The sequence below is a fragment of the Apium graveolens genome, chromosome 11 (genome assembly GCF_009905375.1).
Source record: "Apium graveolens cultivar Ventura chromosome 11, ASM990537v1, whole genome shotgun sequence".
Taxonomy (NCBI): Eukaryota; Viridiplantae; Streptophyta; class Magnoliopsida; order Apiales; family Apiaceae; genus Apium; species Apium graveolens.
Genome location: NC_133657.1, coordinates 24208208 through 24234572, shown reverse-complemented (window position 1 = coordinate 24234572; position 26365 = coordinate 24208208). Strand labels below are relative to the sequence as shown.

The window sequence follows — 26365 nt, the reverse complement described above, 5'->3', positions numbered from 1 at the left end:
GCACTAGGCACTATCTCCCTCACGCTCATTCATACTACATTTAGTGATAAGAGAGTGTTGGTTGGTTCTGTTTTTGTGTTTGTCTTTACAGTCTGGGATAGATGTTGTGGGTTTTCAACCTCATGACTGTCAATGAAAGAAAGTCATTGGAGACTGAACCTGTATCATAGAACATATGGTAATAGAGAGAAAATGATTTACAATAGTGATTTCAAAAGATTTTACATGAAATAGGAAATCACTAATGTAGAAAGAAGTTTGATTTTGTTTTTCAATATGAATGAGTTTTTGATAAAACATTGATCACTTAGGGTAAAGTCTAAGTAATTCTCATTCATGTCAAAAGCTTACAAATATCTGCAACATAATGTTAACAAGATATCATTGACCGATACTTGTCAAGTACTTTAGATACTAATTGTTATGTTGCATTACTATGACGACTCTACTAGTTCATATAAAATTACAATTTCTGTTAGAGTGCCATACCATGTCCTTGACGATTGCTTGAGCAGTATACTAGTTCATACCAACCTGAAGTGAGATTGTGAAGAAGAAATTGCATAGTCCAATAGATCTGCAGCTGCAAAGTCCATGAACTGTGGTGCATTGACTTCCTCTTTTGACTTACCAATCAGGAGTACACTTGTACACATCTTACTAGAGTACAATTCCAAGTGTAATGTGCAGCAGGTGTCTGATATGTCGTAATATTCTCAAGTCTCGTCACTGGTGCTATATGTTAGATGATGCTTCCTGATAATAACCTAGCACAATATACAAAATTATAATGATAACATTCCCAGCTTGCAAACAGTCATATCCCTGGAATAAACCTTTGCTGTTATCTCCAAAGGTAACCATGGGGCCAGCTTTCTCAACCACATTTGATAGCAGGGCTCTATCTCCGGTCATATGTCTTGATGATCCACTGTCAAGAATCCACACTACCGGTTATACTTGTTTAATGCCCTGCACTACAAATGGATTAGACCTTCTTCGGAACCCAAACTTGGTTGGGCCCGGCATACTTGTAGAATTGTCCTTTGTCAGGCAAAACAACATTTTTAATTTTAATTGTCTCAACTTTCTCAATGACTGAACATTTGACCTTGTAAACAGCCTTAACAAATTTCTGTTTAAGCTTAGGCACAAATGTCTCCTTTCTAGCCTTAGAAGGACTAGCAGTCTTAGACCTATCATGCTTCATGTTATTCACATGCTGACGAGGAGTAGTCTTATCATTAGACACATGCTTACCATTAAAATAAGCATACATCATATTAAAAGCACAAGACATACAATTAGCAACACCACATGCTTTATGAGAGTGATTAACAGCAGGCAATTTATGCATGGTAGACATGGCATTATTGTTATCCAACTCATGTGTGTCTGAGTTAGTCTCAGTTGCTTTCACAACTTTGACTGGAACTTTCGACTCACTTGACTTGGAAACAATCTTCTCATAAGCATGATCCTCAGCACGTATTTCTTCTTGAATAACAGAAGAGGTCGCATCAAATGGTTCAGCAATTGATGCTTTATAGAGGGGTTCATCAACACCCTTAAGCACATGTGGTACTTCCCTCCCTTTAGCACATACATGAGGAGGGGAGTTTATGCCTAATTCTCCAATAGCAGCATTGTAATCATAACCTATTCCAGATGTTTGATTAACAGCTTGCTTACTGTAGAACTCTTTAGCCTTCGAACAAGAATTGAAGTAGGCTCTAACCTTAGTCTCAAGACCGGTGATCTTGTCTTTGAGAATAGTTTCGAGTTTTCTATAACAGTCAACTCTATTCTCTAGAAAAGATACATGTTCTTTTAATTTGTCTTGATTAATGTGCACAAGTCTTAATTCATTGACCTCTTTCTCAAGGTCTGTGATCTGTAAACTTAACAGTTCATTATCACGACGTGCACAATCTAAGTTACCTCTTAGATGATAAACCATTTCAGCATCAGAAAGTTTTACCTCTATTCTTGACGATGAAGCTTTTCCATCAATAGCCATAAGAGCAAGATTTCCTTCATCTTCATCTTCACTGTCAGTATCATCCCAGCTTCTTCCCTTTGCCAGATAAGCCCTTTCAGAGTTCTTTCTTACTTGCTTTGGCTTCCTACATTCTGTGCCAAAGTGTCCCAACTCATTGCAGTTATAGCATCTAATGGTGCTTCGATCAACCATCCCTGTTTTGTACCCACCACTGCTGGTGTTAGAGGATGAAGATCCACCTTTCTGGAATTTGTTGTAGTTGGACTTGTACTTAAGCTTGGGATTCCTCCTGAATCTGACATGGGAGAATCTCTTGACAATTTGGGCCATTGATTCATCTTCCAATTGCTCCAGCTCTTCCAAGGAATAAAAATCATCACTTGATTGATTTGTAGTAGGAGGATCATATTCTGCTACTAACTCATTTTCCTCACCCTTGGAAAACTGTACCATTCTTTCTAACTGTTGAGATTGTTGTTGTTGTTGACCTTCAGCTACAAGTGCAGTAGATGTGCTGACCATTCTATCATTCCCGTAGACTTCCTTCTGTTGAATCTGCTCCAACTCATAGGTTTTTAACACTCCATAGAGCCTGTCCAAAGAAATCTCACTCAGATCTCTAGCTTCTCTAATGGCAGTGATTCTATGTTCAAGATGAGCTGGCAGTGTTAAAAGGAACTTTTTGTTGACCTCCCTGATTGAATAATACTTTCCATTGATGTTCAGGTTGTTGATCAACGCATTGTACCTCTCAAACACTTCAGTAATTCCTTCTCCTGGATTTGATTTGAAATGTTCATATTCAGAGGTTAGGATTTCCAACTTGTTCTCCCTAACTTCCTCTGTGCCTTCATTAATCACCTCAATAGTTTCCCACATGTGTTTGGAATTTTTACAGTTCATCACATGTCTGTTCATCAAGGGATCAAGGGAATCAATTAATATTAATTGAAGGCTGGCATCCAAGGAGGCTTCTTCCTTCTCAGCAGGAGTAAAATCTTCAGGCTCTTTTGGATAGGTTCTAGCTTCAGTAGTCACCACACCATCTATTATTACCTCCGGTTCAATAACCATCGGAGTTTTTATACCCTTCTTTAACAAGTTTGAATATTTGGGATTTGCAACTTGTAAAAATAATAGCATCTTCTTCTTCCACATGATATAATTCTCTTTATCAAATTGTGGAATTTTAACGGTTCCAACTTTATGTGAAGTCATTATGAATTTTTGAATAAATAAAAATTCAAGGAGTTGAAAAATCACAAAAGTCTAGGATCTTGATTTGTTCGTTAATCAGAAGGCTCTGATACCAATTGTTAGGTCCCAATGTGTTTGTAGAAGGGGGGGTTGAATACAAACAGTACCGAATAATCGAATTAAATGCGGAATAAAAAATGTGAAACAAAATTCAAGTTAAATAAAAATATTATTAAACTTGAAAGGTGTTACAACAACTGTATCGATTACAAGGTATTAATCTCAAATCAATTATCACAAATCTAGAATAAATTCGACATGAACTTTTTCTATTTTTGCAATAATTAGAATCAAATGCTAAACGCGATTTGAGATTAAGTTCTAGGGATTTTAATCCGCTAGATTGATACACAAGAGTAAGATAAAGATTTCTAGTGGATTGGATTTAACTTTACAATCTAGAAATTTAATCTTGAAGTATGCAGATGAAAAGATGAAATATTTCTTCTTGATTTTCTTTTCTGCCTTGTTTCTTGACTTCTGTGTTCTTAATAATAAGTTGCTGCTTCTCTGCTTCTTTTTAAATCAACAAACGAATAGAATTGACTTGGCATGACAATCCTATAGCTGGCAAGACTTTCGGTGAGACAATTGAATGAACTAGCAAGACAATCTGAATGAACTAGCATGACAATCAGAATGAACTAGCATGACAATCAGAATGAACTAGCAAGACAATCATCCTCCTAGAGTAACTTTCGGTATGACAATTGAATATGGCCTAGCATGACAATCGGTATGACAATCCTGATTGTCATGCTAGTTCATTTTCAATTGTCTTGCTGATTTAATGCTTGAATTTAATCCAATTAAACTTCTGAAAATTCCTAGAATTAATTAATCAATTAATTCAATTAATAAATAAATTATTCTTCGCAGATATAATTTATTTTCTTAATTAAATTAGATGACTTAATTTATTAATAGAGAATTAATTCTAGTCTTGAGCATCAACCATTCTTCTGCAAATCTTCTGAAAATCACTGAAAATTATGAATCAATTCCACCACTTCAACGTTGACACTCGATGTACTGTCTGGTTCATGAGTGACTAACTTCTGTGACGTTTCTTCATATCTTGACTTTGACACTTTGATTTTCTTCAGATTAAATCCTTGTAATTAATTGATACTCTGACGAGATCTCTGTCACTTGATTAAATCCACGATCTTGACTTATATCACTGAGGCATGATCAATTTCTTGAACTTCTTCCAGTGAATTAATTCCTCAAGTCTGTAGATGAACCTTGTCTCTGAATCCTTTGACAGATATTACTTTGCGAGATCTCTCTGATGGTAGTTCCACTATTTACTTATTACATTCTTATTTGAGTTGAGTTGAATCCTCGAATATACAAATAGGCTATGACATATGACTTACAGTATTCACTTGTAAATTTCATTTGGAATCTGGAAAATGTTAAATATAATCCAGAACTTTTCTGCTATTTACTTTACATTACTGTTTATATATTTTTCTTATTTGTTAGTTGAGTTATCCTCTAGGTATTTGTTGTTATTGTCTAACAAGCAAATAGGGGGAGATTGAAAGGCATATGTCATAGCCTATTTGTATATTCGAGGATTCAACTCAACTCAAATAAGAATGTAATAAGTAAATAGTGGATCTATCATCAGAGAGATCTCACAAAGTAACATCTGTCAAAGAATAAAGAAACATTGTTCATCTGCAGACTTGAAGATTCACTGGAAGAAGTTCAAGAATTTGATCATGCCTCAGTGATATAAATCAAGATCGTGGATTTAATCAAGTGACAGAGATCTCGTCAAGGTATCATTTATTACAAGGATTCAATCAGAATATCAAAGTCAAGACATGAAGAAACGTCACCAAAGTTAGTCACTCATGAACCAGACAGTACATCGAGTGTCAGCATTGAAGTGGCGGAATTGATTCATAAGTCTCAGTGACTTTCAGAAGATTGTCAGAAGAATGGATGCTGCTCAGCGTTAGTATTAATTCTCTATTAATTAATTAAGTCATATAATTTAATTAAGAAAATAAATTATATCTGCAAGGATTAATTTATTGATTAATTAAATTAAATTGATTAATTAATTTAGAATTAATATTAAGGATTTACAGAATTTTAATTGGTTAAAATCTGTTTTAATTCTAAAAAGACAACTAATTGTACTAGTATGATAATCGGTATGACAATTGATAGTCATACCGAAAGTCATGCTAATTCAGTTGACTGTCTTGATGGAATTATTATTTAGATTAAAATCACTTATTAATTCAGTAAGACAATTTCATTTGTACTACTATGACAATCGGTATGACAATTGATTGTCATACCGAAAGTCTTGCTAGTTCAGTTTAATTGTCTTGCTAGCTCTAAAGATTGTCACACCGAAAGTCTTATTGGACAAAGGATTGTCATACCAGTTCATTAATCTCGGCTGTGTTGATTAAAAACAAGCAGAAGCATCCAATTCACATATACTCACAAAAAGCAATCAAACAGAACATACTCAAGAACAAAAAGAAAAAGGAGCAGAAAAATATTACATCTCTTCTGCAACTTCAAGATCAATTTCTAGATTGTAAAGTTAAATCCAATCAACTAGAAATACTTATCTTGTTCTTGTGTATCAATCTAGCGGATTAAAATCCCTAGAACTTAATCTCAAATCGCATTTAGCATTTGATCTTTTAATTACAAAAATAGAAAAAGTTCATGTCGAATTTATTCTAGATTTGTAATAATTGATTTGAGATTAATCCCTTGTAACCGATACCGTAGTTGTAACACCTTTCAAGTTTAATAAAAGTTTTATTTAACTTGAATTTTGTTTCACAATTTTATTCCGCATTTTATTCGATTAAACGGTATTGTTTGCATTCAACCCCCCCTTCTACAAACAAATTGGGACCTAACAATGGGTTCCAATGAAAGCATGGTATAAACAAGGTCTTAATAAACTAAATAATAATCAAAGTACGAATAAACGAGATCTAGGTTCAACAAGAACGAAAACGAGCATCCAAAGTTACAACTAATTCAAAGAATCACAAATTGAAAACAAGATCTTCTTTTTCGAAGTTGTTCTGTGCTTCTAGGCCTTCTCCTTGGTATCCCAATCTTCCCGGATGATGAAAACCCTTTTTTTAAGTATATATACGCCCCTAGTGGACCTGGACCCTTAAAATCGTCAAATTCTACTCAAAAAAGGCTTTTTCAGTGAAATCAGCGACCAGCCGCGCCCTGAGCGGCCGCTCAGCGCCCTGAGCGGCCGCTCAGCTCTCCTGAGCGGGCGCTCAGCTCTCTGAGCGGGCGCTCAACTCTGCTGAGCGGGCGCTCAACTACTGACTGGAAAAATATTCTGATGAATCTTGTTTTGGCCATAACTTGAGTTCTACTCGTCAGAATTAGGCGATTCAACTGCCCACGCGAAGCTATTGAGATTCTCTACAACTTGACAATGGCCTTGGCTTCCAATTCTGATCACTTTTCATCATATTTCCTTTAAAAGCTCTTTTCTTCATTTAACTGATACCTGAAATACAATAACACAAAAACACATCAAAATACCAACAACTTGAGTCCAAAACACCAATTTAAGCTTGTAATAAAGCATTCCAAGTGGATATAAAATCCACTTATCACACCCCCAAACTTGAATCGATGCTTGTCCTCAAGCATAAACAGACTCAAAACTACAAAATAAACCTAATGCATGAATGCAACTACGTGAATGCAACTAAATGACAATGTAATCGATCCCCTCAGAATAACCATAACCAAATGAATAAGCCAATGCCTCTAAGAATGCAATAACTTGAAACAGAGTTCAAATAAATCCCACAAACCAACTCACAAACCAGAAACGTGCGTGTATGGATGCTTAACAGATATACTCTCGATACTAGATCAATAACCATAACTTATCTATCATCGAAACAATCAAAAGTTTATAAACAGAATAGACAATAAACGCATTATGACTCACAACACCTCCTTTCTACTAGAGTTATACAAGGATTCACACTATTATTGAACACATAACAAAGATGCTTATTTGATCGTGCAATGAATGAGGTCCCAAAAGACTTATAAAATAATACCCATGTAGCGAGCGTTAGGTTAGCGGATCCCAGACTATAAAAGCCTTAGGTCACTAGGCACAAAGTCCCCTAGAACTTAATAACTCGAGTATTAAAGAGCTCACTCTTGATCAATTGTGCATAAACACATACTTTTTTCTTTCTTTTTTTTCTTTTTTTTCCTTTTTTTTCAACAATTTCTGAATGAGTGCGTTTCGCTCCATCTCATTCAACCCTAGACTACTCATAAAAATATGAGCCGGCTACTAGCCATTTGACGCCTAGCCTTACAACAACTAGCAATGAAATCCAAGTTTTTCTCCAGATAAAAAAAATCAGTGTTTTTACGTCATTACGAGAATATCACAAATTCTAAATATAACCAAGTGATTAAATCTCAACAACAAACAAGTATGATCATGATCTAGATCAAAAGCAACCCTATAAGACTTTGTGAAAATATTTATTTATGGCATGCAAATCAATTCATTAAGACTTAAACATCCCTCTATTCCTCATCACCACACTCAAATCAACATCAACTTATCCAATATCATAGTTCATCTTAAGGGATCATGCTAAATATGCATGCAAATGCAACTATATGAAATTACATAAAAACAAACAAATATGTCCTAAATGAACAATCATGCAAAAATATGAATGAACTACAACTAAACATGCAACATAAATCTATATGAATCTATATGGACACACACTACTAATCCTTACATTATCACCCCAAACTTAAAATTTTCAATGTCCTCATTGAAGGTAATAATAAGGATTTCAGGCATACCTAGTCGTCGGAAAGATCACCCTCTTCGGGTGGAGGATCAGGTGGCCAATCAACCTCGCCACTAGTGTCTCGGAAAATAGTACCGAAAGCGTGTGTCAAATCTTCAGCAAAATGATGGTGAATGTCGTGCATCGCCTCCATACGCCTAATTACTCGCCTGTACTGCTCGTCACCAACACCAGTCTTATCAACTACCTGCTGCATATGAGAATAACCCTCTATAGGCACTGGAGGATCCGTTCGGCTACCCTCTACATCATCAAAGATATATCCCAACCCCTTGTCAGGGGGTGCACCTAAGAATGAATAACTCAAGTGATTTGGTAGTGGGTTGAGCTCAAGTGTAGGAGCATCTTCAATAGACAACTCGAGACGATCCTGAGAAATTTTCAGCTCTGCTAACCCAAGAGAATTGAATGGCACATCCAACTTCCTCTTCCACAGAGGTGCATTCAAAACCTAAATTTGCTCTACTTTAAAGCACTCCTCTTTAGCTGTGGGTAATTTTATTTCCTTGAACACATTGAAAGTGACCTTCTGATCATGAACCTTCATCGTAAGCTCTCCTTTTTGCACATCGATCATAGTTCGGCCTGTAGCCAAGAATGGTCTTCCCAAGATAATGGGAATCTTCTTATCTTCCTCGAAATCAAGAATTACAAAGTCAGCAGGGAAGAAGAGTTTATCCACCTTGACCAAGACATCCTCCACTATACCTCGTGGATAAGCGATGGAACGGTCAGCTAGTTGCAATGACATGTATGTTGGTTTCGGCTCAGGCATACCAAGCTTCTTGAAGATAGATAAGGGCATCAGATTGATGCTAGCTCCTAAATCACATAAACACTTGTCGAACGACAAGTTTCCGATGGTGCAAGGAATAGTGAAGCTTCCAGGATCTTTAAGCTTCGGAGGCAACTTCTGTTGCAGCACAACACTGCATTCCTCCGTTAGAGCAACGGTCTCTAAGTCATCGAGCTTCACTTTCCGAGAGAGAATACCTTTCATAAACCTCGCATAGCTAGGCATCTGCTCAAGAGCTTCAGCGAAAGGTATGTTGATATGAAGTTTCTTGAACACCTCCAGAAACTTCTCAAACTGGTTATCCAGCTTTTTCTTCTGCAGCCTCTTAGGAAAAGGAGGTGGAGGATAGATTTGTTTCTCCCCCTGTATTACTCTCAGGAGGAGTGTGTTCCACAGTAGTCTTCCTTGGTTCCACCTCTACTTCCTTCTGCACATCTTCTTCAGCCAAAACTTCAGATTCTGGAACTTGAGACTTTTCAGGCTCTTCGTCTTGCTGAACTTGGGGGCTTGCGACCTTTCCAGACCTTAAGGTGATGGAGTTCACCTGTTCTTCAACTTCCCTCTTGCCTGGATTTGTTTCTGTATCACTAGGAACCGTTCCTGGTGGTCGATTCAATAAGGCATTAGTAATTTGCCCTATTTGGTTCTCCAGATTCTGGATAGAAACAGCCTGGCTTTAGCATATAAGAGCCTGGTTTTTTCACATAAGCCTCAACTCCTCCAATTCAGATTTTTCATTCGAAGATAGACCTGCATCATTAGTTTGTTGTTGAAGTTGGAGTTGTTGTCTTGGTGTAAATTGTTGCTGAAAACCAGGAGGGTTAAATAGCTTATTTGCAAACTGCTGGAATGGTTGTTGCATCGCATTCTGATTGTTGCTCCAGCTGAAGTTAGGATGATTCCAGTTGTCAGGATAATAAGTGGCAGGAACTGGCTGTTGCGATCTCTGAAAGTTGCTCACAAACTGAGCTGAGTCACTAGATATAGCGCATTGCTCTGTCGCATGCGGACCTGCACACAGCTCACAAACACTGGTTATCTGCTTAACACCATAGTTAGCCAGAGAATCGATCTTCATAGACAACGCCTTTAGTTGAGCAGTGATAGTCGTAGCTGTATCCACTTCAAGAACTCCTGCTACCTTGCCCTGTGGATATCTCTGGGTTGGATACTGATATTCATTAGCAGCCATCAGTTCAATTAGATCATAAGCTTCCTTATAGCTCTTTGCCCATAATGCTCCGCCTGATGCTGCATCGAGCATGGGTCTGGACTGTGCTCCCAACCCATTGTAAAAACAAGTGATGATCATCCAATAAGGAATTCCATGATAAGGACACTTCCTAAGCATCTCCTTGTAGCGCTCCCAAGCTTCACTTAGCGATTCTCCCGTTTGCTGCGCAAATTGAGTAATAGCATTCTTGAGTGCAGCTGTCTTCGCTATAGGGAAGAATTTAGTAAGAAATTTCTGAGCAAGATCTTCCCAAGTAGTAATCGAACCAGCTGGTAGAGAGTGTAACCAGCTCTTAGCCTTGTCCTTCAGAGAGAATGGGAACAGTCTCAGCTTCACAGCATCTTCAGAAACACCGTTGAACTTAAAGGTGTCGCATATTTCAATGAAATCCCTAATGTGTGTATTGGGATCTTCCGTTGGAGAACCCCCAAACTGGACTGAAGTCTGTACCCATTGAATTATGCCAGGCTTGATCTCAAAGGTATTAGCTGTGATAGCTGGCCGGACAATGCTAGATTGAATGTCATTGATCTTGGGTTGAGAAAAATCCATTAAGGCTTTCGTTCGTGCTGCTGGATCTCCCATTGTAATGAGTACCTGAAACACAAACAAATAAACCGTGAAAGTAAAAGAATCCGAGTCAGTGAACTTTAACGACCACTGATGACAAGCACATAAACTAAAAATTAACACCGAGTCCCCGGCAGCGGCGCCAAAAACTTGTTAGGGCGAAAACACACGCTAATATTCACGCAAGTATACGCGTTCGCAAGAAGTATAAGATATAAATCAGATTCGTTCCCACAGAGACTGGTTTAGGTTAAGTTCAATTTATGCACCTATGCAACAATGTATGGTTATCGCTCAATGCTAAGACAAATAACAAATTGGGTTTTTATTAAACTAAGAGATTATACTAAATAACATTAAGTAAGAGAATTGAAGTTAAATTACTATATATGACAAACATGGGATCCTAACTTCATTAAATACTTCATTCAATAGCCTTATTGTTTTTAACCTTAGCATGTGATGGTGATGACACTAATCAGATAACACGAAACTGATAAACGCCAACTTTCGTTGCACGAGTACCATTCTACCAAACATCCACAAAAGAGATAGAAGCTGAATAGGCACCAATTATATTGAGACCCTATATGTCTATAGAATTTGACAACATAACGGTTTAAGAACAAGTTATCTATCTTGATTACATAGGGCAAGTAAAACGGTTAGAGTTACCTACGAATCATGTATACACATACATGAACCTATGCTAGCATGGCAAGTTCTAAACCTCTATATTCACTATCGCTTCAATAGAGATTAACACGCTATCTTATATGTTAGCTACGCACATAAGACGAATAAGCACAACCAATACTAGGATATCAATCAATCACCACACACCAAGATATCGAAACAATTAACTATTGAAATCCATAAGTAAATCCGCTAGAATCCCATGACAACGATTAGCCCATAATCGAACTCATCGTCATCATGGGTTCCAATGAAAGCATGGTATAAACAAGGTCTTAATAAACTAAATAATAATCAAAGTACGAATAAACGAGATCTAGGTTCAACAAGAACGAAAACGAGCATCCAAAGTTACAACTAATTCAAAGAATCACAAGTTGAAAACAAGATCTTCTTTTTCGGAGTTGTTCTGTGCTTCTAGGCCTTCTCCTTGGTATCCCAATCTTCCCGGATGATGAAAACCCTTTTTTTAAGTATATATACGCCCCTAGTGGACCTGGACCCTTAAAATCGTCAAATTCTACTCAAGAAAGGCTTTTTCAGCGAAATTAGCGACCAGCCGCGCCCTGAGCGGCCGCTCAGCTCTCTGAGCGGGCGCTCAGCTACTGACTGGAAAAATATTCTGATGAATCTTGTTTTGGCCATAACTTGAGTTCTACTCGTCAGAATTAGGCGATTCAACTGCCCACGCGAAGCTATTGAGATTCTCTACAACTGGACAATGGCCTTGGCTTCCAATTCTGATCACTTTTCATCATATTTTCTTTAAAAGCTCTTTTCTTCATTTAACTGATACCTGAAATGCAATAACACAAAAACACATCAAAATACCAACAACTTGAGTCCAAAACACCAATTTAAGTTTGTAATAAAGCATTCCAAGTGGATATAAAATCCACTTATCAATTACCAAGGACGAAAGCGAATCACGATGCCATTTGGGTTATAGTGGAAAGACTAACTAAGTCATCTTATTTATTACCTATTAATGAAAGATTTTCACTGGATATGTTGGTTCATATGTATTTGAAGGAAATAGTAGTCCGTCATGGAGTCCCTGTGTCTATTGTATCGGATCGAGATCCACGATTCAATTTAAGATTTTGGAGAAGTTTTCAAGAATGTTTGGGAACCAAATTGAATATGAGTACAGCTTATCATCCACAGACTGACGGCCAAAGTGAGAGAACGATCAAGACTATTGAAGATATGTTACGTGTTTGTGCCATTACTTTTAAAGGAAATTGGGACGAGCATTTGCCCTTAATGGAATTTGCTTATTATAACAGTTATCACGCCAGTATTGGAATGCCTCCCTGCGAAGCTCTTTATGGTCGCAAATGTCGATCACCGGTATATTGGGATGAAGTTGGAGAATGTAAGATACTTGGACCCGAGTTGGTGCAACAGACAAAAGAAGTTATGGAAATCATCCAGAAAATGTTAATTGCAGCGCAAGATCATCAAAGAAAGTATGCATACCAGTCCATAAAGGACATGGAATTCAAAGAAGGAGATCTAGTGTTACTTAAAGTGTCATCGTGGAAAGAATTATCAAGATTCAGAAAGAAAGGAAAGTTGAGTCCTATATACGTTGGACCTTTTCAAATTTGAAACGTGTTGGAAAGGTTGCATACAAATTGGCGTTACCCCCGCACATGGAGCATATTCATAATATTTTTCACGTATCGATGCTTAAGAAGTACAATCCAGATTCTAGGCATGTTAAGCATGTTAATTCCGTTAAGAAAAATGCAAAATATTCAAATGATGTTAAGTCTCCTGGACCCAACTTAGTTTGGGTACAAAAGAAAACTTAATCCCATTTCTTATTAGGGTGTTAAGAAGAAGGTCATGTGGATTCTGGATAGTGGATGTTCAAGGCATATGACTAGAGATAGAGCCCTATTATCAAAGGTGGTTAAAAAAGCTAGACATGGCATGAAATCAAGAATGTCATCTTTCTCTCAATATCTTCCCCTCAATATTTAAATGCATATATTTGATTGAATACATGTTGCATTTATTTATCGTGTCTATTGTTTTTATAGTTTATTTATGGATCTTGAAGAAATTCAACTTTATTATTTGCTCCATAAGTCAAATTGTTAAAGTATTAGCAGCATCACACTTCTGAAAACTTGTTTCAGTTGTTTGTGACGAGATTATTGGCATCACACTTCTGATACTTTGTTTCAGTGGTTAGTGCATAAACTCTTGATAATACATATCATTAGTTGGTGGTGATATTTGTAGCACTATAAATTTCTGATAAATTTAGTAACAAATTCGTGTTATTAATTTTATCACTGGTTAATGGTGAGTTGTGTAGCACTACATACTTAAATAAATTTATTGATAATTTATGTTAATATTCTTATCACAAGATAGTGGTGTGATTTTGATCATAGTGAATTCTTTTAAATTACATTTTCTGAAAAACTCACTAAGGTTAAAATCAGTTGTGTAGCATAGTTGGACATAATTCAATTTCTATGGAGTCTAACAATTAATGAATTCTTGTTGAAATCATAATTGGTAGTAGACTTAGCGGATAATAAATCATGTTTGATTATGAGATTGTGTGTTTGCCATTATTAATATTTGATCACAACAAGCTCCCAAGTAATCAGAAGGAAGACAGTTCAGATAATCTAGATATGGAAGATCTTTCTGATGATGAAGATGAACCTGTGGTTGTTCCAGATGGTGATAATAATGTAAATGATCCAGATAATGATCATAACTCTGATTCAGATTCTGAAGGACCAAATAATAGTGGTGATAGTGAAAGTGGCCCAGATGCAAGTAATGATAGTGGAAACTCACTGAATCAAAGTCATACAATCTTTGGAACCAATCCTCAAGTTTCAGATTCTGTAGATTATGCTGGCAACAACTAAGGGGGAGCAGAAGAAGAAACAGAACAAGGATCTCCTAGTCACAGTGAACAAGTTGAAGAATGTGCTAAAGTAAAGACTTGAAGAGCTATTGAAATGATAGTTTCAATTCCGGGTTTCTATCACAAATGGAACCAAAGAAAGCAGTGATGCTCTTGGAGATCCGGATTGGGTGATTACTATGAAAGATGAATTCAATCAGTTCGAAGATAAAATTTGTGGAAGCTTGTTCCCAAACTTAAGGATAGATCATAATCTTTAAATATTAAAAATCTTTCCAATTATGAAAAGAAGCCTGAAGCTATTTCTGAATATAATAGGGATGGTCCAGATTATAGTAGCAGTTTCGAAATCATATCCTCAAAGCGCCAAATCTCAAATTTGAATCGGCAACAACTCAAGGGGAGCAGAACAAGCAATATTCCACAGACTCGTGGTAATAAATTAAGGCTTTGTAAGTTTACATACACCTATTCAGTTATTCCATGATTGTTTCAAGCTAAATGATTAACATGCTTTACATGCTATTTGATAGTTGGTAAGTAAGTTAGAGTTTTTGAAGCAATATATAAGTTGTTTGAATGCTTTCATGTTATATGCTTTTCTCCGATGCATATACTTATGATATTATATTTATTTTGATATGTAATATCTGGGATATAGCGTGTATTCATTTTTATCAATAAGTGATTATTGTGTGATTATCATGTGAATTTTGGTGAATTATCTGATGATTGATGATAATATTTGGATGGTTATATATGATAAAATGTGAGTATGTTAATTTTAATATGTGTAGAATAAAATATAGATAATTGTGATATTGTTATGGTAATTTTTGGATCGTTATATGATTTTAAAATAATTTATATATTTAATAATTATTTTCTGTATAATTACAAAACTATTTTATAGAACCGGGAATCGTCCAACTTCAACCATTTTTACATTTTTACTACCCGAAACTTTTCAGAAAACTCCTTCCTAACCTAATCCGGTTATTCCGGACATTTTCTGTGTTTTGACTTTTTCGGTCCGGATTACGGTTTGACCCGTACACGTCCTGGCGCAAAATTTTAGATATGATAATCATTTCGATAGATCAATAAAACCCGTATTCTCGAAAGAAGGGATATTATTACATTATTTTCATATAAAGTGTTTTATTAGAAGCCCGGTTTGAATAATTATCCGATACGGGTATCAAATCGGATCATTTTTGCAGTTACTTAACGGCTAAATAACTTAATTTTCGATCCAATACGATCCAACAGGTATTAATATTCCATAAGTATAAATAGTCTTTTTATTATTTCATTTTATTCGTATAATCATAATCGATCAGTAAAAACCGATAAATTACAGAGAAAAACCCGTAAAATCGTCATGTTCTTGAGAATCAAAACCAAAAACGAAAGCGTTATCGTACTCGGAATCAAGCGTGCCATATGCCAAATTGAAGCTCTCGAAAAGTTCTTTCATAATCAATCATCCATTTTAGTGTAGAAATCAAGGTTATTTTCTTATTTATTTATTTATTTTAATTCGAATTAATTAATGATTAAAAGAGGAATTTTTGATGTTAATGTTGTTTATGTGATTTGATGGCTTTATCTTGTAGATCTTTTCTTCCTGATCAATTTGGTATGTCATACGTGTGATTTGGAGTTCTATAACGTGTTCAAATTGTTGTTTGATTCTCGAATTGAAGAACTAGGGTTTATAGCTATGCATATTTACAATTTAAATTTAGGTGTTTCTTTAATTGGGGTTATTAGTTAAAATTGATTGCATGAGTGTATAGATCGTTTAACAACGAATTAAATGGTGTAATCGAAATCAACGAACAATTCCTGGAAGGCATTCATCGGAAAATGGATTGTAGTGGCGGCGGGATTTTTTCGATTAAAAATCCGGTCGATTCAGGGGTTGTTTGATAATTTTGTTACTGCAGATACGTTACTGGGCACAAGAGGATTAATTCCTGTTGACCTGGCATGTTTCTGAATTGATTTTGAGTTGGCTGGAAAAGCTCCAATCGCCGTTAATGGCGACCGGCCGGCGGTGACGGCGGGACGACGGGGAAGACGGTAAAATTACCGTTTGCACCCCCTCATTTCCAAAGTCTGCAAAACTTGTACTGTTGTTTTAAAAACTTATAAAAAATGGATTTCTGTTTATAAAAGTTAAAAAAATGATATTCTTTTTATACTTATTTTCAGAAATTGTTTTTAATTATTTAAAATTCTAAAAATCAATATTTTTAATTCTGAAAATTATTTTTAATTCGAAAATAAATCTTAATTAATTAATTAATTTTAGTTGATAATTAATTATTTAATTAGTCAATTAATTTAAATATTAATTGATTAGTTAATTTAATTAGTTATTAATTAATTTTACTTAATTATTTAATTAGATTTAACTATTTATTTGGATTTAAAAATTCCGAAAAATAGTTTCGAACTTTAAAATATTATTTTAAATTATTTTCAAGGCTCGATAATTAATATTAAATTATTTTAAAGTCAGATTCGGGCATTCGAACCCTGTTATTTAATTATAAAATGACTCGGAGACCCGTTTTAATTCCGAAAATATTCAAAAATTCGTATTAAATACTTGGAAAATCATTTTAACCCCGAATCTTCTTTGAAAATTTATTTTGATCAAATATTTTACATGCTCAGTGTTGTATGTGATCCGATTGATATGACTATATGTGCATTATTTTACGGTTTTTATCGTAACTTTCAATCTGTACATCGGATTTGGGTGAAACGAAGGGTAGATATAAGCTTGTAACGAATAGAACAAGATGAGAATGAGTATTGATAAATAAATGTGATGTTTAACAGAGGAAGCAAGACTTAGAAAGGGAAAGCAAGTGGTCAGTGACTGGGAACCAATTGACGAATGCAAGTCAATTAAAAGCGGATTGATAAGGCAAGTGCTTATGCTCTTTCTTATAATATATTGAAAGTATTCTCGAACTCTTTTCATATACGTTACAAGTGTTCCAAATAGTTCTTTTCATATATTGCAAGTACTTTAAAGTACTTAACCCTAAACCCTGAGTATTGTTATTGATCTTGAGCCGTAAGACTTATTCTTCGTCAACCAATGATTGTTAAATTCTGAGATCAAATCACACATATACGATACTACTCCACAAATACATATCTACTACATACTGATTCTTGATCTGGAATTGCTTGTCATACAAATCTTCATAGCTTGTATAACAGAAGACCAATCCTTGTAACCATTGAATCTCTGGTTCTTTACTTTCTAATTCTTCCCTTGGTTTAAAGCCAATCTTCATGTTTACCTTGTTATACCTTCAAGGTATTGTGAATCACCCTATACTTTAAGATAAATGTTGTTTATGGTTCAGTTTAATGATTTACTTTGTTTATCATGTTGTTGCTATAGAGTTGGTTTGTTTTTAAATATCACTACGCCATAGATGGCTTTAACCAACAGCAACAATGTGTTGCTATAGACCCCTTAAAATGTTGCTATAGGAGAAAATGGGTCTATTACAACACTTTTTTGGTGTTGGGTCTAAAGCTGTCACTATAGGTATCTAACCTTACACCAGTGTCAATCTATAGCAACAAAACAAAATATGTTGCTATAGATATCAACTGCAACAGAATTTTCAGAGTATAGCAACACAGATATGATGTTGCAATAGGTATACCAACTGATAAAAATGGGCATGACACTGCATGTGGCTGGGTCCCCCCAGTGGGACCCACATATGGGGCACTTTATCATCTATGGCAACAAACCTATTGCAACACCTTTAATATTGCAAAAAAGAAATTTATGTGCATAATTTAGCACCCTATTGCAATATACTAATAGGCTATTGCAACACCTGAACTGTAAAAAAATGAAATATACTTTTCAAATACTTGATTTCCCATAAATTCAACAACATTCACAACCAATTCAATTTATCCAACCAATCTTAACTACACATCCAACCATTACATTTTGTCCAACCAACAATTATAATCCATCACACCAAAACATAACTTAAGAAATACAAGTACTCTTGCTAATAACTAAACGTGCCAGATAACACAAAAGCATACAAGTCTTTGAAAATAACGTAGAAGAGAGAAACAAATGGTCTAAGTGCTACAACCACCGGTAAGAGGAGTACCATCAGCTCTTGTGTCACCTGAAATTGTCCCACAAATCTGAGCCATGTCAATGTTCAACCCGGGGTTTGCTTTAAGTGATTTCTACAAGATCAAGCTCACGTTGTCTTGAACCTTCTTAACCTTGACAACTTCATCAGAGAGCTTCATGTTAAACTTTTCTTCGACTACTTCAACATCATGTTAAACAAATAAAAATATATAAAACCCAATTCTCTCTGCAAGCCAGATGGCTTTTCATATTAAAGTATAAGAATCAATAACATTATATATAAAAACTTGGATCGTCACCTCTGTGTAGTAGTTATTATCGATTCTAGCCATGTCTGACACAAAATTCGCCGTTGTTGGTGTAAGATTCTTAACACCCTGCATCAATAATAAACTACGATTACGTTTTTCAACTTATGGATTTGCATAGCATGGTCATTAATAAAGAAGTCTATATATTAGTGATCTACCAGTGAAATTAAATTCTTATCTAAGTAATACTACATTATTCCGTCTTAAGAGATCAATTTGGTAAAGTGTTAATAAATCATGAAATTTAAATGCTATGTCAGACAGGTATTAAAGCTCATTATTTAATAATAAACATTTTTCTAGTAAATAAATATGTCAAGTAATGGTCACTGGGTTTAAAAGAGACTGAGTTACAAGTTAAACTTACCAGGCCTTGCACATCTAATATTGTAGTCGTGGAGCATATATGTCTCTTTGTTTCAATTATTTTCCATATTGTAAAGGGTCTGTTGGAGTTCGATATGCAGGACTGTCATTAAACACCATCCTTGTTGCCTTCATCGCTAAAAGTGTCTAAGACCAAACATGCATGAATAATATTAAAAGATCGATCCATATACAATTACCCTAATCAGTTAAAAATGTACTTAAACCATTATTAAACATCATAGACCATACTATTGATTAATTATGAGAATGAAATTAATTTGAAATCTACATACAGGGTTATTTGCAGCAATTCCTCCATCAATAAGATGGAATTATTTGTCATGATTTCCTTGCGGGTCTTGAGTTTTGAAATAGTAAGGTGTAAAGTAAGTTGGAGCTGAGGCACTGCTAATACATAAATCTGATAACAAAGGGTTCATAGATGCATCTGCAGCTGCCTTCATGCATGTATATTCAAATCTCATCAGCTATTCAAACAAATTATATACTAGGTGGGACTTGTTATGTTTAGATATATACCTCAGAGGTTGAGAAAACAATTGGTTGAAGTAAATTGATGTCAAATGTAGGAATAACCAAACGGGTTAGTGTTTGGCTGAGCCTTGTATCTGCTAGTAAATTCCTTATTGTCTTCCTTTTGTACTTCCCATCGTACTTTGGCCCGTTGATAGCTTTCAAAATTTTCATTATTCGCAAAGACCAGTTGTGAATTCCATAACAAATTAGTGAATTAGAGAAAGTAATAAGATAATGAATGAATGTATTTACATAAAATTAATGTGATCTTACTAGGATTGGGGAAATATACGGGGGCTATGAGCTCGGTAGAATGGGACGATGTCTTTTGCTTGAAAAGAGGACGCCTTTCGACGTTGGGAGTAAGCCTGTCAATGGAGCAAAAATCCGATTCGACCCGATCCGATCCGAGACCATTTTAGTGGATATGAATCGACCTATTAAAAATCTGATCCGAGATCCGATAAGAAAAATCCGATTATAACTGGAGCGGATATGGATTTAGGTCGATCCGATTCGTTAATAACCCGATCCGGTTTATATATATAATATAATAAAAATATTTTTTAATAATTCTAATTTTAAACATATTATCCTCGAGTGAAGTCCCATTATCTATATTTCGTTCGGTTCAGTCTCTATAGTCTAGTCCAATTCTATAACCCCAGTTCTTTTATCTTTTAAAACCGCATAATTCAAGTCTCAATTCATATAACACTTTTATTTCCAAGTCAAGTCCCGTTATCCTCGACTCAAGTCCCATTATCCTCGAGTCAAGTCCCATTATCTATATTTCGTTCGGTTTGATCTCTCTAGTCTAGTCCATTTCTATAACCCTAGTTCTTTTACCTTTTAGAGCCGCATAACCCTACTCTCAATTCATATAACACTTTCATTTTGCAACCTAAATTTTTTTCATTGTTAGAATTAAAATACTGTACAACCCAATAGTATGTTTGTTTCAAAAAACGAATTTTAGTTCATAATTTATCTTTGGACTTCGTTATATTCTACTTGTATTTTAATATTTTTCGAAACTGTCAATTTTAAAAAGATTTTGTAATAATTAAAGTTAAAAAAAAATATACATAAATGGAGCGGATATCCGATCCGAAATCCGTGATCCGAATGGATCCGAATATGGATCGGCTTATAAAAAATCCGGAGCCGATCCGATCCGAATCCGAAAAAATAAATGGATATGGATATGGATTTAGGCCGATCCGATCCAAACCCGATCCATTGACAGGCCTAGTTGGGAGCAGCTAACATTGATGCTATCAAACTTCCTGCACTAGTTCCTGCTATTACCTCAAAATAATCTGCAAGTCTTGCATCTTCTCCATCCAATTCCTGCAACAAATATATACATAGCCACTGTTAATTATATCTCAGAGTCAGCTTATAATTACTATCCATGTTTGATAACAATTAACGGATAATGAGGTTATTTTAGAGCAGGAGTCATAAGGTATTAAAAAACTGCATTAATATATTTATACTTGTAATTTGGATTCGAGGAAGCTTAAGATGGTCCCTGGAATAATGCCTCTTATGCCTCCCCCGTCTATGCTTAGAACAGGCAGGGAACTTCTCGTGTATTGCTCTCTCAAATTCTTGGACATGATATTTTAAGTAACGATCTTGTGTAGTGATACAAATAAGCCTCCTTGGGTGTGCTTTCCCAAGCCTTTCAATGTAAACAGGTCTTCCTTTTCTATCAACACCATGGTATCCTTGAGGGTAGTACTGCAAGACTTCTTCTGACTCTTTAAAATCAAAGTCCTAAATAAACAATATCCAAGGCTGATGATCAGTATGAGATAGCAAAAGATAGTTGATAAACCTGTAGTCAATTACAGATCCATTCCAATTTCTAACCACCAGAGTATTAACAAATTTTAGATGCATCGAATTAGGGTAATTAGTAAGTCAGTTCCTTTGAGAGCTTTCAAAACAAGGAAATATAGAGCATCGACAATCTTTGGTTACAGCAATCCAATACACAGTCAATGAGATGATTACCTCCAGTGTACTGTCGGTTCCATACTCATGCCTCCATTTTCATAGCAAGCCCAATAAATTCAATCGAGTTTAGAATGTTGAATAACATTTGATCCCCTGCATTACATTGTAACCTTTTAAGTGAAGAACCATACTTGCTATCTTGATACGGAGCAAAAATATTGAAACTCAGCAATATAGCTGCTTCTAATTCTAATAAACAATGTATACCTGGAAGAAAATGAGCGTTCTGCCGCTTTTGTGCCCAACAAAAGCTGTGTGAAATCGAAGAAGTACAAAAAATGCGAATACATCAAAGGCAATATCTTTATACATGTAGTGTAAAAGACAATCTACAAAATATATAAGTTAAGTGTATGGATTTTTTTAACAGATATGGAGAATGAAATCTACAAAAGTATGGCATTATTAGTATCACATAATCTTTAATGTTGTGTCAAAGTTTAAGAAGTCATGTCCACCTAGAAAATGATTTAAAACTGAGATCAACACAAACTTTTGCATAGGAATTCAAGTTATAAAGAAAGCTTACACTGATCCCCACAAGCTGGACCAAGTGACTTAAAAATAGACAAGGCTGACATAGAAATTCCATTTCCAGCTCCTCGTTGTTCACTTGTCTGAAGTCAAGTTGTTTAATAGTTAGTTATAGCTTATTGGATACCCAAAGTCAAGTCAGGAGGAAAAATTAATAGTACGTGTGTTAACAAAAATACATGTATGTTATGTAGCAATCATTCAATCAATTATAACAAAAGGATATTTTGTCACTAGTCCAGTAGTGGTGGGTGCTCGTAAAGTATGCAAAACCTCGGCATAAACACACAACCAAGACATAACCATCAAGACGAACAACATCCTCCACTGCTTGACCTTAATTCCACCCTCACTTCCATAATTAATTATATAACAATGGTTTACTAAAAGAGCAAGACTATGACATACATACATACATACAAAGTTAAATATGGTTTTCTTGGATAGCTAATTAGCTATAATGTTTGGTTAACAAGAACGTAAGAATTGCAAAGCCGGGAGTACATATAACCATCACCTCCAAAGTGCAAATTGCTAATAACTCTGCTTTGAAAACTTGTTTGAAAACTTGAAAACTTGTTTGAACCGTCACTCTGCTTTGCTCAAATCAGGGTAAACAACAGTAAATGGACAATACTTGCAGCATACTATCTAGCATATCTGCATATTTTACAAATTGAGAATAGACATTAATAAATTAGAAGTATCGATACTAGTAGCCTAATATTAATTGTAAAAAAAAAATTCTGAAAAGATATAATTTAGAATATTAGGGCAAAATCAAACCAAGATGATATTTGAATTTCGAGATTGTACTTCGAAATTGAACACAACGCAGCTTGAAAACGAAGAAAATGCTTGATACCAAATCTTTTCAGGAACCCTAATCAGACCCAAATCCTCGGCTCACCCTTAATTGAACCGGAACCCTTGAATCGAACTTGAAACTATTGCTTAAATATAGTTGAACTCAAAATCGAATTTCGAGAGAGAAAGAGATGTTGAGAGTTAAGAGAGGAGAAAGAGATAAGATCGGGAAGGGAGAGAGATGAGTGTTTTGACCCGATTTCATTTGATTTGCTGCTTTGCCTAAAAATTGAGCCGCTCGCCTTGTCTGCCACTCTGCCCTTGTAATTCTGTTATGGTTTCCCGCTTTTTCAAAACTTAGCCGCCCCTGCCCCAATTTCACAAGCCCGGTCCAATTCATATACTTTAATTTAATTGAATATAAAAAATATTTTATAAATATTATAATATATAATATTATATTTAAATTACACATATTATATTTATTAGAATTAATTTATTATGATTTATTTTTGAATATTCAAAATTATTATAAACTTTTATTTTTCAAGTAAAAAATTATTTTAGTAATTTTAATAAATATTTATAAACTAATAAAGCGTATTCATTTAATTTTATAATCAAATAAAATATACTGATATTTATGAAATATGAATAATTTTTTAATTTAACGTGCATTTACTTTCTACAAAACTCCATAAACAATTTCATAAAATCACTTAATTATTAAAGATAAATTTTATTTTGAGTTAAATTTTAAAAAAAATATATCCAGTCATCTATGCCAACATGACCTTGTGGGTTGCAATAGGGAAGACATCTATGTCAACACCATAATTGTATTGAGCTATATAAACATGTCTCGGTGCCTATACTAATACCAAAATCTGGGTGTTGTGATAGCTCCATAATTTCGTATATATTGCAACGTTTTCTAAGCCAACACCAGATAAAAACATGCAAATAGGTCATCTATGGCATAGTGTATGGACCAAATTCGTGGTCATAATAGGCCAATGTGTGTCTTGGATCCAGTATATAGAGCAATGCTGGGAGCCTTGTTCGGGGTTAGTGCGTGACTGATTAGCAACCTAACCTTTTTTTTAAAAAAAAAGTGAATATCTAATTCTAATCATTACTTATCATGAAACTTAATTCCTTATATCATTTTAATTGATCATTGTTTAATCTTAGTGTTTTCATTATAACTTGTTGAGCTAGTTAGCTCACTCTTGAAAATTTGTTTATGTTCTTTTCCAGTTAAAAAGGAAATTGGTGGTAGCGAGGATCCCCGGACAAGCGTGCGGGCTAGGTTTCCAGGTTGACATGGAATAAGCTAGCAGAAGATGTTTGTCTTAGTTTGTGTTGATAGTTTGTATTTAATCTTACTTCAGTGTAAGATAAATAAGTTGGATTTGGTACGTTGTAATATAAATAAGGTTCTCGCTTGTGGGAATACTTTAAACTATGTCGATCCGTGGAATATGGTAAGTAGGGTCATTACATATATATTTTTATATTCATAAATAGGTTTATATATGGTGTGTGTGTATTGTAGACCCCAAACTTCTGAACTGGGTTTGGAGGGCGCCACATGATACACACTCATATCACTTATGCTCTAATTTAATATTTTGTGTGATATTTAAGTAGTAGACCCCGAGTCACTCCGCTAGTAGACTCCTAGGTCACTTTGATTTTATGATTAGAAGTACTTGTGCTAGAACAAATATGCAACATAACTAGAGATAGTTATGATATTTTCATGTCAGAAGTATAGTATAATTGATTTAGTCTTGATGTGACTAATCAACATTGGTTCAGTCCTGTTAAATACACTCTTGGCATGAATAAGTGATCTTATGACTATAAACTCTGATCATGTAATCCTAAACTCTGATTACCTAATGTCAATCTTGTTAGTATAGAACAATTTTCACCCCCTCTGTGTGGTAATCTCCATATTTGACTAAAAATATGAACTATTTTAAGCTTATGAGATTTAAATGTATATAATTGTCAAAAGAATCAGAAAGCATGATCATCTGAGACATCCTTCATAAATCCTTGTGGTGGTAAATAAAAGGTATATTTCTTTGATCTTTAAAGTATAAGCTCTTGAATAACTCTGATATTGATCATTAAATTCTCTAATATTGTACTTTGAAAGTTTGTGATCATCAACCCTCAGTAGTTTTGGGAACTAACTATGAGACTATCAAACCCTATAGGTTCCGACCCAAGTCATAGAACCAAACACTTCTCTAACAACATTATTTAAATTTTTCTGATATATTGACCATATTTTATTCTGATACACCTGATTTTCTTGAGATATCAACTTGGTGTCAGACAAATGACCACTTGGTATTGGAGTTGTCTTGAGAATGTGGGAGATAGTTCGAAGAAGCACCACATAAGGAAGGAAAGGAAAACCTTACAACTTTGTCTCTCACAAAGTATTAGAGTATCTAAACCTCAAGACATCTGTAATCCCATCTGTATTCTTTCAAAAGAATATAGAGCTGAAAAGGCATATAAACTGTTATTAGGTGCATTCTCCCAACAGAATATAACCTATTGAAATTCGCCAGTCATCCAGGGCATTTGAATGAGAGTCACTACACCTTGATCTAAATATTTTCTATGCACACATCAGATTTATACTTAAATAAGTTATCAAGGTCACTAACAATGATTGGAGCTTAATCCTTAGATCGTGTCCTTAAAAGCATTATACTCTGATCTTTGGATTATGGTTATGATCCTAGATATATGTTACATTTTTCTATGCTCTGATCTATGGATTGGTTTACGCTTCTTGACGTATGATTTATTTCAAGGTTCATGATCTCAGATAAAGGTAAGATTCTTGGATCATTCTTCTGTTCACTATATCTGATTTTGAATTTGGGTTTATGTTCCTGGATCATTATTTCTAATATGTTTTCATAGACTTCAGAATAAATCTCTGATCCCTAATGGCATATCATTGATCATTGATTATCTTCCCAGAATTCAAATCTGGCAATGATTTTGACTTTAATCAAAATTGCAACTTGTAAATGAGGACTCAGATATAATCTGATGAGTTTATGAGGTATACTTCTTCATGGAAGTTGAGGGATATTAGGAATTCTGCCACTTAAAAGAATCCTAATTCCCCCTCTCATAAGGAACATTTCTGAATCTTTTGGCTAAGAATTTCGATTCTTGAAGGTAAAAAGCAACTTTTCTATGAAAATGATTTTCTTGAAGGTACACTAGGATGTTTGGA

General features: G+C 34.8%; 1 long non-coding RNA gene and 1 other non-coding gene across 9 annotated transcripts; one reads left to right on the top strand and one right to left on the bottom strand.

The window, feature by feature from the left end:
* The first annotated feature begins 10257 nt into the window (after nt 1-10257).
* Nucleotides 10258-10364, top strand: LOC141699288 (small nucleolar RNA R71). The gene has a single exon (XR_012565762.1). It is a non-coding gene; the product is annotated as a small nucleolar RNA R71 (small nucleolar RNA).
* A 7880-nt stretch (nt 10365-18244) lies between these two features.
* LOC141696893 (uncharacterized) lies at nt 18245-23448 on the bottom strand. Of its 8 annotated transcripts, none has more exons than XR_012564535.1 (12): nt 23068-23448; nt 22799-22941; nt 22277-22364; nt 21955-21998; nt 21745-21840; nt 21222-21504; nt 19993-21072; nt 19723-19874; nt 19476-19640; nt 19181-19326; nt 18802-18879; nt 18245-18677 (listed from the first exon to the last, which is right to left on the bottom strand). It is a non-coding gene; the product is annotated as an uncharacterized LOC141696893 (long non-coding RNA). The 8 variants fall into 8 exon arrangements; XR_012564537.1 differs by having other exon boundaries at nt 19723-20167; nt 21031-21072; XR_012564539.1 differs by having other exon boundaries at nt 18245-18680; nt 19723-21072.
* Between the last annotated feature and the right edge of the window lie 2917 nt (nt 23449-26365).